Source organism: Lampris incognitus, chromosome 10 (genome assembly GCF_029633865.1).
Source record: "Lampris incognitus isolate fLamInc1 chromosome 10, fLamInc1.hap2, whole genome shotgun sequence".
In the NCBI taxonomy this organism is placed as follows: domain Eukaryota; kingdom Metazoa; phylum Chordata; class Actinopteri; order Lampriformes; family Lampridae; genus Lampris; species Lampris incognitus.
The window spans coordinates 5,430,027-5,443,138 of NC_079220.1; positions in this window are offsets into that span (position 1 = coordinate 5,430,027).

Below are 13,112 nucleotides of genomic sequence, written 5' to 3' on the forward strand. Positions count from 1 at the left end.
AGTGCAGCATCCAGGATAGATACCCACATTCGGCTTCCCACCTGCAGACACGGCCAATTTTGTCTGTAGGGACGCTCGACCAAGCCAGAGGTTACACAGGGATTCGAACTGGTAATGGTTGGTAGACAATGGAAGAGACCGCTATGCTACCCGGACCATTTCATCACTCATCTAAGTGACCTCTTCAGTCTCAACTGACTGCAGGTATCCTCACCCTTATAAATAATACAGTGGCATAACGCCCAAAAACAACGATGCAAATTGCTGTGACCATTAACTAGAGTCACAATGGCCATGTGTACTATTCACAGAGGATTTGGGATTGTTTACAATCACCCCCCCCCCCCATTTCAGGGATGGTCGTTCCCTCTTCACATAGATGGCCTCTTTGACTCCCCGTTCAAACCAGCGTTCCTCCCTATCGAGGATGTGCACATCCTCATCCTTGAAGAGTGTCCACTGGCCTGTAGATGGTGTAGACTGTGGAGTCCTGGCCTGGCGTGTTAGCTCTCCTGTGTTGTGTCATCCTCTTGGCCGGCGTCTATTTAGTTTCCCCAATGTACAAGTCACGGCAGTCCTCCTGGCACTTAACAGCGTACACTATATTGCTCTGTTCACATCTGTGTTCGATGTGAACACATTCGATTGTCAAGCGTGGACCACGAAGAATTCACTTACTGCAGAAGCTTAACTCTTTTAATGTCTGTAACGCCATGTCATGTATTTTTTCCCAGTCATTTATTGAAAGTCTTTTAACTTTTTCCTTCACTTGTTGGTTTAATGGGTTGACAGTGGAGGGCAGGAACAGCCTGAACAGTATTGTTCAGGTCTGCTGCACGGTAATCTGAGTCCAGCAGAGAGACTTGTGCTCCCTCTGGGAGAAACGTGTGGCCCAGAAAGCAAAAGGAATTATTAGCCAATCTGACCGCGGCCTGTCCCGTGAATTCACTGTAATGCCCTCAGGCCAGCGCTTTATAGCGCCCCCTAGGAAAACAAATCGCTATTCTAAGTCCTTCATTCCTTCTGCTATCAGGCTGTTAAATATAATAATAATAATGATGCATTTTATTTATATAGCGCTTTTCATTATACTCAGACGCTTTATATAGATTAGAATAAACATAAAAGCAACACACCAAAAACATGCAACACAACATTAATCGCACATGAGAGCAGGTCTGGAGAGGTGAGTCCTGATTCATTACTGGAATGTGGGCAGATCGCAGCAGTCTCTGATGTGCTTGGGGAGGGAGTTCCAAGAGGAGGGGGCAGCAGGTCCAGTACTCGGTCCTTAGTCTGCCTCAGATTAGGGGTGGATAAGAGGGCGGCGGGGGGGAGGCATGAGAAGGCAATGGAGAGGAGGTGTGTATTGAGACGGGATTGGAAGACTGGGAGGGATTCTGAGTCTAATGATTTTGGGGAGTGAGTTCCAGAGTCTGGGAGCTGCCCTGGAGGAGGCTCGGTCACCAACACCACGGAGGTTGGACCTGGGGGTGGAGAGAAGGGAGGCTGAGGTGGATCGGAGGGACTGAGAGGGTTGGTAGGGGGAGAGGATGTCGGTGAGGTATGGGGGAGCCAGTTAGTGAAGGGCTTTGTAAATGAGAACCAGGATTTTGTAATTGATCCGGTGGGAGATGGGTAGCCAGTGGAGGTCTTTTAGGACTGGGGTGATGTGGTGCCAGGAATCAGTGAAAGTTAAAAGTCAGGTGGATGCATTCTGGAGCAGTTGGAGTCTCTTGATAGAGCTAGCACTGATGTCATAGAGCAGGGGTGCCCAACTCCAGGCCTCGAGGGCCGCAGTGTCTGTGGGTGTTTGTTCCAACCGTGCACTACACCACCTGATTTAACTAATTGGCTCACCTCTTGGACCAAGGAGGGAAAGGAATTAGTTAAATCAGGTGGTGTAGTGCATGGCTGCAGCAAATACCTGCAGACACTGTAGCCCTCGAGGCCTGGCATTGGGCACCCCTGCCATAGAGGAGTGAGTTGCAGTAATCAAGGTAATAGCGCCATCAATGGTGAGTGTGAGGTGCCGAGAGTAGTAATTTTAAATGAATGCTTTATATTGTTTTAAACCACAACAGTTGCTTTATACCTTGTCTGTTTATCACATGGCTTGTGGGCCTGTACGTTCACTGACTGTAGTGGTGGAATGTAACGTGCAATGCATCTTAGGATGATTCATTCATTTATTTATTTGTTTATTCTTTTAACTTATGTGAATTTTTATCCTTCTGCCGGTCCTTGTGTGAGTCTGCATGCAAGGCCAGGCAAGGGTGACAGTGTGCGTCTCTTGCCCGTGGACTGATCTGTCTATTGTCTCTGACATACTGATGATTGCGGCGGCACGGTGGCCCAGTAGTTAGCGCGGTCGCCTCACAGCAAGAAGGTCCTGGGTTCGAGCCCTGGGGTAGTCCAACCTTGGGGGTCATCCCGGGTCGTCCTCTGTGTGGAGTTTGCATGTTCTCCCCCCGTGTCTGCGTGGGTTTCCTCCGGGGGCTCCGGTTTCCTCCCACAGTCCAAAGACATGTAGGTCAGGTGAACCGGCCGTACTAAATTGTCCCTAGGTATGTGTGTGTGTGTGTGTGTGTGTGTGTGTGTGTGTGTGTGTGTGTGTGTGTGTGTGTGTGTGTGTGTGTGTGTGTCGGCCCTGTGTAATGGCCTGGAGGCCTGTCCAGGGTGTCTCCCCGCCTGCTGCCCAATGACTGATGGGATAGGCTCCAGCATCCACCAATACATGTGGAGTCGCCAGTCGTGTCTTTTCACCTGACAGTGAGGAGTTTCACCAGGGGGGACGGAGCGCGTGGGAGGATCACGCTATTAGCTGCAACCCCCCCCCCAACAGGCACCCTGACCAACCAGAGGAGGCGCTAGTGCAGCAACCACGACACATAGCCATATCCGACTCCCCACGGCAGACACAGTCAGTTGTGTCTGTAGGGACGCCTGACCAAACCAGAGATAATACGGGGGGAGATTCGACCTGCCGGTCCCCATGTTAGTAGGCAACAGAACAGACTGCGATGCTACCCAGGCGCCCCTCAATTTGTCATTTCTATCATGTACTTGCGTACACAAAGAAACGAAATTTCGTTTCACGTAGCCCACAGTGCAACACAAAAGATAAAAACATATCCAAATTTCCAAAAACACCACCACCAAAAACATACAGAAACAGAGGGAAACAAAACACAAACGGTTGACAACACAGTCCATTCAGTGCAACACAATCCAAAAATGCCACAGTCCAGAGAACGAACACCAGCCAGGATGACTGTCGGAACTGCCTGCATGGGCTAGCAGTTAGCTTAGCCTGCCCCGCTTCCACATCCTGTCAGACCACCCTCAGTGTTTCCTACGCGGACCAGGCTCTCCCAGCCGATCCAACGGGGAAAAAAATCGAAGTTCAAAATAAAAACGTCACACAATGACACAAACTTAGACATGGACAAAGACACTGCATAGTCGGTACTGGGTGAAACTACTGTAAATGTGAGTTCACGCGCCGCCATCTTCCCCTATATAATGTTAAATTTAGACATATGAGGAACTTGCTAACAACAGAAGCACCAAAAACATTTTTGTACGCTTTGGTTTTTTTCACATCGTCATTATTGTCTGTCCTGCTGGTCCCAGACCAGTGAGACTGTTCTGAAACCACCTGAGATTCTTTTTAAACAGGCCTTAAAAAGCTTTGATAGGAAGTTATTAAATCACCATCGTTGTAACATATTGTCCAAACAGCCTCTTAAGTTTGGATAATCTCATTCTGTTTTCAGACGTTTGATTGGTATTTAAGATAATTCACAACATTACTCCTCCGCCATGGAAGAACTTTGTTCAGCCGAGTTAATGGGCAGAACCTCTCGATCCGCTCCAAACCCAGATTTAAACATCCCTCTGCAGCAGACTGCCTTTGGACAATCTGCTTTTTTCAGTTACGGCCGTTAAACATTGGAATATGCTTCCAGTTCAGTTTAAAACTTGCACAGACTTTCGTTGTTTTTCCCATGGTGCAAAAAAAAAAGAAGGATATTGAGCAACCAGACGTGTCAACATTCATTTGACCGTGATTCTGATTTTTAATTGTAATGAATTGTAATTTTATAGGTGTGCTAGGTGAATGTGCTGGTATTCATGTGATGTGTGCTTGTAGATTTGTGTGTATATTTGTTGGTGTGATGGAGGCTGTGTCATGGTGTTGCATGTAAATTGATGTTTTTAGCGTCTGGTGATTACTGTATGTACCTGCCCAGGAACTGCAGATGGAAAGTAGCTAATAGCTAAATCTGGCATAAGTCATGTCATCTCGTTTAGAGATTAATGTTTTTGTGCATGGTCCTTCTTTAATAAAATAAAAATAACTTGATGTCCAGGGGATCTGATTCGGCTTTATGGATTCTACAACCTGGATTATTGAGCACGTATTGAGACATTACGCTTTGAAGACGGGATCGAGATTTTCCACTTCCGGTGTGGGAAGGATGGCGGCGCGAATTCACGTGTGCGGCGGCCTAACCCAGTACCGTCCATGCAGTGTCTTTGTGCGTCTGATGCCCCTTTTCCACGACATGGTACGACTCGACTCAACTCGCTTCTGTGTCGTTTTCCATTACCGACAGACCACGGCGTGGCTTTTCGGCTCTCCGTTTTTTTTTCCAGTTTCAAAATGTACTTTTAAGATAACTCTGCGCACATCGATGATGCAAAATGACACAGTGACGCATTTCTCTGACCAATCAGAGCTCTGTATTGATTTTGGTACCCGCTCTGGTTTATTTTATTGTTTTTGGAACCTCGACAAAGGTGGTACCAGAAAAGTGGTAACAGTTTACCAAAAGGCCGGTACTTTCCACTAATGGAAAACAAAAAAAGGCTGAACCGGTACCATGCAGTGGAAAAGGGGCATAAGTTTGTCTTCGTTTGATGGCTGGGAGAGCCGACGCTGGATCGGCAGGGAGCCCATGGTCTGCTGCGTCCTGTGGGCCCAGGGACCACGGCCCTGCCTGGAGCTGTGCCCGAAGAGGAAACACCAAGGGCGGTCTGACAGGACGCAGGGCAGGCTAAGCTAACTGCTATCCCATGCAGCCCGGCAGTTCCAATAACACTGAGGGTGGTCTGGCGGCGGCGGCCTCGCCGAGCCTTGACTGTGTTTTTAGTGTCGTTGTGTGGAGGGCAGGGAGGTGTGTCGAAGGTGTCTGGCTGGGAGAGCTAACATTGGGTCGGCTGAGGGAGCCTGGTCTGCTGCAGGCTGTGGGCCCTCACCGGAGCTGTGCCCGAAAAGGAAACACTGAGGGCGGTCTGACAGGACGCGAAAGCGGGGCAGGCTAGGCTAACTACTAGCCCATGAGGACTGGCTGTTCTAAGTCATGCTGGCTGGTGTTCGTTCTCCTGGACAGTGATTTTTTTTTTTTTAGTTTAGATATATGCGTTAGTTTGGATATGTGTGTTCTTGTAGTTTTTGCCTGTGTGTTTGTCTTTGTGTTACACAGCTGTGGGCTGGGGGAAACAACGTTTAGTTCCATGTGCGCAAGTGCATGAAATGAAATGACAGTGTTTCTGATTCTGAGACCTTCAAAATGCAGAGTTGAGACCGAGTCCATACTCGAGTACAGCAACGCTCAAAACGAGGACAGAAAGGAGTGCATATGAGAGGAGGGGAGCAGAGAAAAGGAGAGAACAGGAGTTGAATCCAGTAGGAGTCAGATGAGGTTGTCTGGCTATATTTGTGGTCTGGTTTACTTAATGATAAAGTACAACCTTGTCCGTAGAATTAAAGGTCATGAGAAATACCTAAACCCTCCTGCCTGTAAGCCCACAGAAAGGCAGCTGATCAAACAGCTGCAACACTGAATTCACCTAAACGGTTTTATATTGACCTCCGTCCCTCATTACCTTCATCCCGCAATTTAAAAAAGACCATTTCTTTCACATTTCTCTAAAAACTCTTTGAAGCTCTTTAAAAACTTTGACCCTTTCATAAAGCAATAGCACTCAAGTAACCAGGGCTGGACAACAACTCAGTATTATCGTTCATCCTGTTTCAGTGGTATTGTATCTGGATGAAATTCAGATATTGTCACATTGTGATTAATCATTTCGTTGTCTCAATTAATGATAACGTGAACGTACCAAAATCCAAGATAAAACATAAATACACATGGACACCCAACTCTGTCCCTTACTTACCTCTTCAGTCTCAGCTGACTGCAGGTATCCCCACCCGTATAAACAATACAGTGGCATAACGACCGAAACCAATGGTGACCTACTACTACCACCACTACTACTATTACTACTACTACTATTACTTTCAGCTGCACCCGTTAGGGGTCGCCGCTGCGGACCATCTGTTTTTTGCGCCACTTCCTGTCCTCTGCATCGTCCTCTGTCACACCAGCCACTTGCATGTCCTCCCTCACCATATCCATAAACCTCCGCTTTGGCCTTTCTTTTTCCCTCTTCCCTGGCAGCTCCATATTCAGCATCCTTCTCCCATTATACCCAGCATCTCTCCTCCACACATGTCCAGACCATCTCAATCTTGTCTCTCTTGCTTTGTCTCCAAACCGTCCAACCTGAGCTGTCCCTCTAATATACTCGTTCCTAATCCTGTCCTTCTTCGTCACTCCCAATGAAAATCTTAGCATCTTCAACTCTGCCACTTCCAGCTCCGCCTCCTGTCTTTCGTCCGTGCCACTATCTAAACCATATAGCATAGCTGGTCTCACTACCATCTTGTAAACCTTCCCTTTAACTCTTGCTGGTACCCTTCTGTCACAAATCACTCCTGACACTCTTCTCCACCCACTCCACCCTGCCTGCACTCTCTTCTTCACCTCTCTCCTGCACTCCCCGTTACTTTGAACAGTTGACCCCTAGTATTTAAACTCATACGCCTTTGTCACCTCTGCTCCTTGCATCCTCACCATTCCACTGTCCTCCCTCTCATTCACGCATATGTATTCCGTCTTGCTCCATTCCTCTTCTCACCAGTGCATACTTCCACCTCCAGGCTCTCCTCAACCTGCACCCTACTCAACCTGTCCATCGCCATTGCAAACAAGAAAGGGTTCAGAGCCGATCCCAGATGTAACCCCACCTCCAACTTGAACCCATCTGTCATTCCAACCGCACACCTCACCCCTGTCACACTGCCCTCATACATATCCTGCACCATAACCTAACCAAGTAGGTTAGGTGGCCCAGTGGTGAGCACTGTTGCCTCACAGCAAGAATGTCTTGGGTTCAAACCCCAGGCTGTCCCAGGCCCTTTCTGTGTGGAGTTTGCATGTTCTCCACGTGTCTGCGTGGGTTTCCTCCGGCTGCTCCGGTTTCCTCCCACCATCAAAAAGGCATGCATGTTAGGGTTAATACTCCTGTCTGTGCCCCTGAGCAAGGCAGTGGAAAGATGGTCCCCGGGCGCTGCAGTTGCCCACTGTTCTTATACAATAGGATGGGTTAAATGCAGAGAACAAATTTCATTGTAACCTACAGCGACAAGATGAAGTGGCTTTCGTTCTAAATAATCCAGGTAAGAAAATCACAGAAAGTTGAACCAGTTAATCTGGACACAACATTTGATAAACCGCTTGACAGCCTGAATATTCTCACCTACAGCAGACCACAGGTCGGGTCATGGTGTGTGCAGGAGATAAACTCCTGAGGCTATTTATAACTTGAATGCTAATTGTGGGAATGAGAGGAGGACAGATGGCATAAAAACACAATAGAAATACATAAAGAGTGAATTTCGGTAGTCTTTTCTATATTTTTCTATTCATTACCGTATACTACTTGCATTAACATGTCTTCTACCAACTGTTTTAACCACACCTTGGAAGTATTGTGAAATTACATCCACCATTTGAAATAATGAATGCCTCGTGTTGCACAATGATCTTGCATGGAAATAATGCACATAACATGGTTTTTGTTGTCATTCTAGAAGCATTGCATGCAAAAAAAACTCGGTTATGAGGTTAGGTCAATCCATTTTTTTTAATTATTGAGCTATGTTGAATTCGAAGGCTTCTCCAAACCGGATCATCTGTATGGTATGATATGCATTCATTCATTCCTTCATCTTCAGCCGCTTCTTCGGGGTCGGTTCGCGGTGGCAGCAAGCTAAGTAGGGCACTCCAGAAGTCCCTCTCCCCAGCAACGCCCTCCAGCTCCTGGGGGATCCCAAGGTATTCCCAGGCCAGATTGGACTTGTAGTCCCTCCAGCGAGGTCTGGGTCTACCCTGGGTTCTCCTCCCAGTTGTCTGTGCCCGGAAAACCTCCAAAGGAAGGCGCCCAGGAGGCATCCTAATCAGATGCCCGAACCACCTCAACTGGCTCCTTTCAACATGAAGGAGCAGCTGCTCTACTCCGAGCTCCCTCCGGATGTCCGAGCTCCTCACCCTATCTCTAAGGCTGAGCCCAGACACCCTACGGAGGAAACTCATTTCAGCTACTTGTATCCGCGATCTCACCCTTTCGGTCACTACCCAAAGCTCATGACCATAGGTGAGGGCTGGAACGAAGATTGACTGGTAAATTGAGAGCTTTGCCTTCTGGCTCAGCTCCCTCTTCACCACAACGGTCCGGTACAACATCCACATTACTGCTGATGCTGCATCAATCCGCCTGTCAATCTCCCGCTCCATCCTACCCTCACTCATGAACAAGACCCCGAGATACTTGAACTCCTTTACTTGAGGCAACAACTCATCCCCAACCTGAAGGGAGCAATCCACCATTTCCCGGCCGAGAACCATGGCCTCAGACTGGGAGGTGCTGACTCTCATCCCGACCATTTCACACTCAGCTGCAAACCACCCCAGTGTATGCTGGAGGTCACGTTCTGGTGAAGCCAACAAAACCACATCATCTGCGAAGAGCAGAGATGCAATTCTGAGGTTCCCAAAACGGACACGCTCCTCACCTTGGCTGCGCCTTGAGATCCTGTCCATGAACATCACAAACAGAATCGGAGACAAGGGACAACCTTGGTGGAGTCCGACACCCACTGAAAACGTGTTTGACTTTGTGCCGAGAATGCGGACACAGCTCTCACTTTGGTTATACAAGAACCGGATGGACCGGTCCTTGGTATGAAATTACCATACAGATTTCCGTTAGTCAGATTTCCGTGACTGTTCTAAAACTTTTAGAAAACCATAGACTTCAATAACTTTTTTAGGTCCTGGAGATTGTATTTTCAAATGTCGTGACTTTTGCTGGATTTTCTTGACTGTATGAATCCCATAGATAGACTAGGCAGACATACAGAGATCAAATCCCATTTAAAATTTCTATATCAGTTTACAATTTCAGATACACTACTCAGACTATTTATTTACTGGTTTATACCTTCTCTGTTCAGGTTCAACAGTTTGAGAAATGATGCTTGTGTGGGACGAGGAAAGTTTCCCCCAACTGTGTGTGTGCGTGTGTGTGTGTGGACAAGGTGACAATCCAGAGGTGTTCATATGTCCTTGGGTGTCATTTTTATGTGCCCCACTGCTCTCTAAAACAGGAAATATTTTTAAACCTCACATCCTGTTGTTTGCAAAGCCTTTTACAAACTGAGAAAAACAGTACAGAGATGTCACAGAAAGGTGAATCAGTTCATCTGGACACGACGTTTATTGAGAGAAACGTTTCATCACTCAGGCACCTTGTACTGTTTAGAAAGGTGCGATATGAATAAAGTTTATAATTATTATCTAAGTGACCTCTTCATCTCAACTGGCTGCAGGTATCCCCACCCTTATAAACAAGTACAGTGGCATAACGACCGAAAACAACTATCAGTAGTTGCCGTGGCCATTACCTAGAGCTTCAATGGCCATGTAGATAAGATAACCTGTATTCATCCCCGAAGGGAAATTCAGGTGTAGATGGCAGCAAAGAGGGTAAAAAAAAAGACGTCAGCAGGGTAGAGTAACAGAGGTAGGTAGTGGGTAGAGGTCAGTAACCTCGGGATCAGAACAATACTAAACCTACCATTAATACTAACAATACTTAACAATATCATAGATATGAGATCAGCATCTACGCATATATTCTGCATATATATATATATGTAGCATAGCATATACACACACATGTGAACAGTAGAAACTTGCACACTGTAAAACTACACCATGTGCAATATGCAAGGTAGGGAATGGTCAGGTGGGTCACTAGGTCAGGTCAGCCTAATCATAAGTCAGAGGGCTCTGGCAGTCTATGGAGGTCAAGGAGTCGGTCCTAGTCCATCCTTGTGCGGGGGTCAAGGAGTCGGTCCTAGTCAGTCCTTGCCTGGGGGACGGGGTTAAGGAGTCAGTTCTAGTCTGTCCTTATGTGTGTATGTGTGTGTGTGGAGGGGGGGTAGGGACAAGGCTGGGGCAGGGGGTGGGCTTTGTTGTTATGCCTGATGGCTGTTGGTACAAAAGACTGGCCGAGGCGTTTTGTTGTTTGCCGGGCGGCAGTGAGTGGGGGCAACACATATATGAACAGTAGAAACTTGTGCACTGTAAAAAGTACACCATGTGCAATATGCAAGGTAGGGTAGGGTCATGTGGGTCACAAGGTCAGGTCAGCCCAGTCACAAGTCAGAGGGCTCCGTGGCAGTCTATGGAGGTCAAGGAGTCGGTCCTAGCCAGTCCTTATGTTAGGGGAGGGGGAAGTAGGAATGGGCTGGGACAAGGTTGGGGCAGGGGGTGGGCCTTGTTGTGTCGGTACAAAAGATTGGCCGAGGCGTTTCGTGGTTTGCCGGGGGACAATGAGTCTATGACTGAATGTCATCTTCCTCCACACTATCTCTTCGTGGAGGGGATAGGAGGAATTCATCAAGCCACAGCTTCCCTAGAGACGAAGGCACAGCAGCGGCCTTACTTTCTAAGTGAGCTCATTTTTTCCCCAGCCGCTGCTGGTGTCCTTCTATTACTGCCCCATAGAAAGCATACTCACTTAATGGCATCTTAGTGTGGTAGGCCAGTTGCACTGTGGCTGATAAAGCTCTGCAGAGAGTGATTAAGTCAGCACAGAAAACCACTGGCCCACAGCTACCTTCACTTGAGGACATATACAGATCCCGCTGCCTACATCAGACCACAAACATAATCAAGGAGTCATCTCACCCAGGCGACCACCTTTTCACTCTGCTGCCCTCTGCGAGGCGCTATGGGTCTTTCAAGACCAGTACTTCCAGACTTTTGAACGGTTTCTACCCAAGTGCCATTAAAGAACTGAACTCTTTGTTAACCAATTCTTGGTTGCAGTAATATCCTGAAACTGTGCAATAACACCTGTACATTTGGCATGTGCAAAAAAATATGCTGACTCGGGTTAGTGCAATACACAGACTATTTATCTAGTGTAATAGAGATTACCCTTTTATGCATGCATTATATGTTGATTGTGCTGTAAATGTGTGGCTATTTTTAGTTTGTCTATTTGTATATACTATATACGTATATATATATATATATTTTTTTTTTAATCTTGTTTATACCACTAGGGAGTTGCACTTTAATGTCGTTGTACAGCTGTGCAATGACAAATAAAGGCATTCATTCAAGATGGCAGTCATCTTCTTCCTCATCCTCCCCTCCGCAACCACCTCCAGGTCAACCCCCATTACTGAGCTAGTCTTCTCCACCAGCTTGTTCAGTTTGCTGGTGTCTCTCGCATTAGTGCCCCCCCCCCCAACAAACTACAGCAAAGAATAGGACACTGGCAATTACAGACTGGTAGAACATCTGCAGCAGCCTGCTGCACACATTGAAGTGTACTATTCACAGAGGATTTGGGAATGTTTGCAATCACAGCTTTGTAAGATGGTGACAGATGTACTCTTAGCCCCCCCCCCCCCGGTTCAGAGATGGTCGTTCCCTCCTCACATAGATGGCCTGACTCGCCATTCAAACCAGCGTTCCTCCCTATCAAGGATGTGCACATCCTCATCCTTGAAAGAGCGGCCACTGGCCTGTAGATGGTGTAGACTGTGGAGTCCTGGCCTGGTGTGTTGGCTCCCCTGTGTTGTGTTTAGTTTCCCCAATTTACAAGTCACGGCAATCCTCTTGCCACTTGACAGCATACACTATATTGCTCCGTTTGTGCCAGGGGACCCGATCCGAGGGGTGGACCAACTTCTGGTGCAGTGTTTTGGGGTTTGAAAGCAACTGAGATGTGGTGTTTGGAAAATATGCGTCTCAACTGTTCTGACTGGTTTACACTTAAGACAGCTGTTGCCCTTCTCCTCGCTTCGATCAGCTGGTGCACTGTTTGGGCGTCTTTCTGGCTTTGACAAACGCCCAGTTAGGATAACCACACTTAACCAGGGCCGGTGTAATGTGGGATTTCTCCCCGGCCGCTGTGTCGGAGGGGACGTCGTCAGCTCAGTGGTACAGCGTCCTGATGACTCCTAGTTTGTGCTCCAGTGGATGATGAGAGTCAAACCTGAAGTACTGATCAGTATGTGTTGGTTTACAGTAAACATCAACAATCAAATGCCTCCGTCACCAATTGCAATTTCACAGTCTAAGAAGGCTGACCTGTTGTTTTTCACGTCCTCCCTGGTGAACTTGCTGTGGTTACACCAATTCTTGCCTCCCTTCATTGGCTTCCTATTCATGTTAGATCAGAATACAAGGTGCTTCTGCTGACTTATAAAATCCTAAATGGGCTTACCCCATCCTACCTGTCTAATCTCCTTAAACCGTACAGTCCATCTCGAGCTCTCCACTCTCAAAATACAGGGCTCCTGTGTGTACCCCCAGTTAAAAAGAAGTCAGCTGGTGGCAGCAGGGCCTTTTCCTATCGGGCCCCGTTCTTGTTTAATAACCTGCCTGCTGCCGTCAGACAATCGGAGTCTGTTGAGTCCTTTAAGTCCAAACTTAAAACTCATCTTTTGACTTAGGTTACAGTTAGTTGCCTTTAAGTTGAGTGCTTCACAACCTGTGCTGCATGGTGGGTCGGTTTCTGTCTCAATGAATTTACCAACCACTGTCAACACAAACACATTTCAAGTGTGAAACCTTGCATTTTGTAATTAGCGTTACTGTTATGACAGTCAAACTGAGGTGTGTTTACTAAGCCTGAACTTTTTTGGTTCATCTTTTTCTTTTCTTTTTTCTTGA